We start from the raw sequence: 6,000 nt of genomic DNA, 5'->3' as shown, positions 1-6,000 counted from the left end.
AGGGATGGCAGATAGCAGGGGCTGTTTGGATTAACTTTGGTGAGGGTGGCAGCTGCAGGGCCAGCTCTATCTAGTGTCTAGGGCAGAATGGGCCTCAGTGGTGCTGTGCTCTGTGCTTAGGAGCAGTGTCAGTGGAATCTACAGGGACCAGCTCTGATATGTGATCTTGACATTGCTACTGACTGCACACGTTAGAGTCACCGCCATTCCTGCCTGGGGTGCTCCCATTGTTTTTGTGGAGCAGGAAAAGACCTTTTCTCCCTTTATTCAGAGTTGTTTTCCTGGCATAGCATAGAGGGAGGCAAGTTAAAGACTCCAAGGATGAGGCTTATTTTCAGCAAATGTTTGTTCAATCAGAATCTTGGGCTTGCCACTGGGTAGTAAATGAGCAGTGCTGGAAGACAGCAGAAACTGTGGACCAATTTCTCAAAGAACAAGTGAGAAATGGATGGAGTTTCAGTTGGGACCAAGGGTTTAAGTCTAGGCCAGAAACCCATCAACCACTGATGAGTTTTCTATGGGGCTCTAGGGCAGGGCAAAAGATAACTCAGTGGGTCCTATGGTCTGTGTGAGGAGGCATGGTCAGTATAGCACTGTGTACAGGGGACACTGGAGATGTGTTTATGTCAAAGATAACATTGTCACCTATGGAGGAACAGAGGTGCTAAAAATGTGAGGCTTCCCACTTTGCTGGGGTGGGTATTGTTGATAGGGGCTAAAGAAGGGCATGTCTCCTCCTATCCTCAGGTAGGGAGGACGGTTGTTCCTCCATGCTGGAGGTGGCCAGGGTAAAGCTGAACACTACTAAAGAAAATCACACCTCTCCTCAGGCCCAGCTTGCTGCCCCCTTGTTAGAAGTACTGTCTTCCTCATCTGCTTTGCCTGTGGGGCTGTAGGGGACAGCAAGGCCCCTGAGAATTCAGGTAGACAGAGTAGGGGTGGGGAAGAAAGTTCAGAGAGAACTGGACCTCTGGTTACCATTATGATAAAATATTAATTTGCTACTATGGATGGACTGAATCGTGTTGAAGCTCTAACCCTCATTGATGGTATTTAGAGTTGGAGCCTTTGTGAAGTACTTAGGTTTAGATGAGGTCATGAGGTCACAAGGGTAGGGCCCCCACGATGGGCTTAGTGATCTTATAAGAGGAGGAAGAGACATTAGGGCTCTCTCTCCACCATGTGAAGACACAGCGAGAAGGCGGCTGTCTGCAAACCAGAAGGAGACCTCTCACCAGGAGCCGAATCTGCCAGCACCTGATCGTGGACTTCCCAGTCTCTGAAACTGTGAGGAATAAGTGTCTGCTGTTTAAGCCCCGAGCCTACGGCATTTTGTTATTGCAGCATGAGCAGACTAAGACAACTGCATATTCACCCCAGACAGGCTATTTTAAGAACCAGATTTGATTACAGAAATCATTTGAATGGATTAAAATGTAAACAAGAATGGCACAAAAGACATTTACTGGAGCCGATGGGGGTGCTCAAGACCCAGAAATGTCTGCATCATTTTTAAGAATAAACTTTCACACTCAGACATAGCTGTGTGAGACTCCTCAGACTGGTTATACGTGTGTCCCTAACGTTAGACATCAGACCCAAAGAACAATCTCATCTTCCCCACACCTAGTTTTCCTGGTTTGTGGCACCAACACCCACCCAGTTGCCCAACCTAGAAACTGACCCCATCCTTGGCTCCTCCCTCTGTACACCCATCAGTTATCAAGTCATCACTCTTCCTCTTAAATGTTTGGCTAAGACAACTCACTTGGTCTTCACTGCCACCCTCTCTCCCCGGACCTCCATCACTGAATCCCAACAGGTCTTCTTACCTGGCTCTGTTCCAGACAATGATGTTGGGAGCTCTGGGGTGGCCTTGAGAGAAATCCTGGAGCCTTTCTTGACTGGAGTGGAATCCACAGGTTTAAGGATTAAACAGCAAAGGATGCATGGTGGCCATAGATGAAGATGGACCTGTATAATTTAGGGGTGGGAAATGGGTAGGGACCTAGGATTTCTAGAAGAGGTAAAGTTTGTGTTATCAGTCTACTCTGATTCAAGTGATTTGTGTATGTGTAATGAATGAGTGCGGATCGTGTCTGGAGCTGTCAGTGTAGACTCCAAGATGGTGGGTCAGCCTTGTTTAAACGATGTAATTGCATTTATTCCTGTGTGCTGGGTCTTGGGAAGGGTGACTCCTCATAAATCAGCCCTTCAGCAGATCTGAAGTCAAGGGATCTTCAGGGGAGGCTGCTGATTGTGCCCTAATAATCATTTCCCCTTCTTCAATAATAAAACTCCTAAATGTTGACTAGGTAGAGTGCCATCCACAATAAAGACTATTTTTCCTAAGCTCCCTTGCAGCTAGGTGTACCCATATGATTAAGTTCTGGCTAACTCTGCAAATCTATGCAACTTTTAGTGATTATCCTTAAAGGAAGGGGCATTCTTTTTCTCTCCCTTTTCATCTTTCCAGCTAGAATATGGCTATGATGGGTGGGGCTGGAGCAGTTATTTTGTACTATGAGGCGGAATATGTATGCTGAGGATAGTGAAGCCAGCAGAATGGAGGAACACGGGTCCCGATGACCATGCTGCTCTATCAGCTCTGGATTCCTGTGTTTGAGAGAGAATTAAACTTCTATTTTGCTCCAGTCACCTTTACTTTGGTTTTTGGATTCAGAATTTGATACCTGTAAGTGGGAGGCTGCATAACATCATCTAAAACGTAGCACTGGCTTAGTGGAATTGGCAGGCCAGCAGATGGAAGGAATAGAATTATTTTTCAACATTTGATGATATTGTCACCTGCAGTAACTTGGAAGATGGACCACATACTGACTGAGGCCATGACAATAGAGAAAATGGTGGAAAGGTGCAAAAAGTATAACTGTTGCTCTTTGTTGCTTTTCACAAAGTCCTATAGAAGTGAGAGAAACTGGGGCTCGAGCCAGCCAGACTGTGCAGACGTGGGAGGGAATCCTGCTTTGATAAGGGAGGCACTGTTTGTAGCCTGAACTCAAAATTTAGGTTTGAAGTGTAGAAATGCTTCTATTCAACTGCTACGTTCTCCAAACTGCAGCTATTCAGAGCAGTGGCCTTGAAGTGGCAGCCTTAGCAGGGCTGGGGCAGCAAGCGATGTCAAGACTCCTCTGCCAGAAAATGCAAACCAGGTGGTTCCAAAGATCAGATTAAGGGTGTTGCCTCAGAGAGGGAAAAACAAAACCCAAAATCTATGGGGCAAAGAAAGGAGGGTGCTTTAGAGCAAACACGATTGGCAAAATGTTAGCCACTGAAACTGGGTAATGTTGCTTAAGGGTTCGTTATCATAGTCTCTCTAATTTGGAATACATGTGAAATATTCCATAATACAAAATTTAAAAGTAAAAGACTATCTATAAACAAACAAACAAAACAAAAAATGAATAAGGGTATTGCCTTCCCACCCTAGCTTCCTTTTCAGGTGGCCTCTGAGAAAGAGGCATAAGCAGAGCACAGAATGCCAGCCAGTCTAGACCAGATCTGCAGCTTTGGGTACTTGATGAAATCCTACTGTCAAAGAAAACACAACCCTGGGGACCCCCAAAACTGCCCCAAGAGTAAGCAGGCTACAGAAGCTGTGCTGTCCCCAAGAAGTCCTCCCTCTGCAGGTCCCACCACGGATGTGGCCATGGAAGTCAATGGACAAGTTCTTCCCAGAGAGCTGCACTCGTGGGCCTGCCAGGGTTGTCTTTGTCTCCTGTGCAGGGCTTTTGATAGTTGCTTGGAGCAGAGTTTCCTGCCCTCCCCTCTTATGCATGAGTTTTCAATGGCTGTTTGCCTACTGTCACTTCACTACTGTTTAAGGGTTACGTTGGGAGAAGATAACTTGTCTTTAGTTTATAGGTCACTAGTCCACAAGGAGCTACCCAGAGTAGATGGAGACCACAAATCACCCAAAGGTGATTTTATCTTTAGCTTCAGGCCCTAGCTGGATGGGGTCTGGGTTTTCTTACCTTGGGGAGAGAAGTGGGCTCTTTGTGAGGCAAGAAACGTGACCAAAGGGTTGAACTATGGCAGAAGACTACTTGCCCCTCAAACACATTCTTTCCTTATTTCTCAGAAACAGAACACCTGAGTTTCAGTTAGGCACAGAGCTTCTTGGAATAAAAACTACCTCTCCCAGACTCCCTTGCAATAAGAATGGCTCTGTGATTGTTTTGATCAATGGGATGTACAACATCCAGATGACGCAGCCTGAGGGAAAGGGTCTTGCTTTTCTCCTCCCACGTCCCTCCATCCTGCTGGCTGTAATGAGAACATGGTTGTAGCCACCGCTGTGGACCTCAGTGTAGAAACTGCATACTGGGAATGGCAGAGCAACAAGTCGGAAGGAACCTGGGATCTGTGGATCATGGCAGCCTTGCATGATAGGGTGTAAAGTACCTTCTACTTCGTTTAAGCTATTGCTGACTTAAGAGCTGAACCTAATTCTGATCTAGGATTTATTTAAAAGAAAGCAAACAAAATAAGAAAACACTTCCGAGATCAAGACAATTATTAGAATAAAAATGTCAACACACCATGCTAGTGTTGCATAGCTTGAATGTTTTTATATTGATAAAATTGTTTTCAGTAGAGTCACTGGCAGCACAGACCTGAATGAAAAACATTCCAAATTTACAGAAATAACATAGCTGATCAATTAAGATAGTTTTCAAAACTACATAACACAAATCCTTTGTTGCTCCAAAGAGAATATGAATTATAAAGATGGCAGATAGTCCAGCCATCAGAATCCCACGTATTTGGTTCCTCAGGCTGAGGTCAGAATTTTCGCCAACGTTACTGAGTCTGCTCTCAGTTTAGGATGGCAAGGATGGCAAGAATCAGAGGTGGCAATCCTTGTATTTGCATTCATCAGCGCCAAGATTTGAGGGATAATCTCTTGGGGATACGTCACAGAAATATGATACATCTCTCTCCAGAAGTCATATAGGATTGATTTCAAATCTCTGGAATATAGATACATAGCACGGTAAATGTTGAAAGAACCGAAGAACTCATCTAGTCCTGCCCACCCTCCCCCTTTTCCATATAAGGAAACTGAGGCTAAGGGCAACAAATCTTGCCTAAGTCTAGTTCTAAACCCAAGGCCTGCTTCTTGAGATCTTTTCCCATTGATGCTGGCTCTTGTTGCCTCTGAAGGATTAGGAGGCCTGCTGTCTGCACTGAAATGATAACTTCTGAGCAACAAAAAATGTCAAGTAGTAACATAGCAGCAATACCATCTACACTAATCTGAAAGCATATTTAGGTATAAATTACCGTGGTAGGAATTAAAGACCAGCACAAGTTTGTGATTCAGATTCCTCCCACTCCCCCAATTCTACCCCCATCCAAATGGAGTATTTTTTTGTTGACAGTCAAAACACCAAGTGCAGGTTCTAATCGGTGACACCAGGAAGGATCTCCCATCTTGATTACGTCAGCACAGAGATGCATCTGAATTAGATCTTCTGGAGAGTACCAGAATGCAGGATGTAACTGTCTTCTCCATTCACACCCAGCCAAATTTCCCCGGCAAAATATTGATCCTGGTTTTGATGTTCTTCACTAAGAACTAAAAAGGCTTCTTAAGTATAGTTGCTTATGTGTATAAGGTGGTGAAGAAGAAATATTGAGTTACAGGATTTAATCAGTAGTATCTACAGTATTTACTTGCATATTTTGCCCCTTTAGGTAATTCTCTTGTCTTGTTCATCCCCAGTATTTCATGGATCTTGTTCCTGGTAACATCTGCTGGGTCTGAACTACTGGCCTGCACAGAGGCAGACAAAGGCTAGCTGCAACCTTGGTAAGATTCTTAGAAATCTGTGTGCTAATAACATTTCTGCAACCATGTTAGACAATTAAAAAAATACAAATCTGCAAAACACATTTAGACTTCTCAAGCTTTTTGCAGACAGGGAGATGATCCATTTTTATCAAATGACCATGATTTGCTAAATATCCTGATGG

Source organism: Miniopterus schreibersii, assembly GCF_964146895.1.
Source record: "Miniopterus schreibersii genome assembly, chromosome: 11".
Lineage (NCBI taxonomy): Eukaryota > Metazoa > Chordata > Mammalia > Chiroptera > Miniopteridae > Miniopterus > Miniopterus schreibersii.
This window is presented reverse-complemented; position numbering follows the sequence as displayed.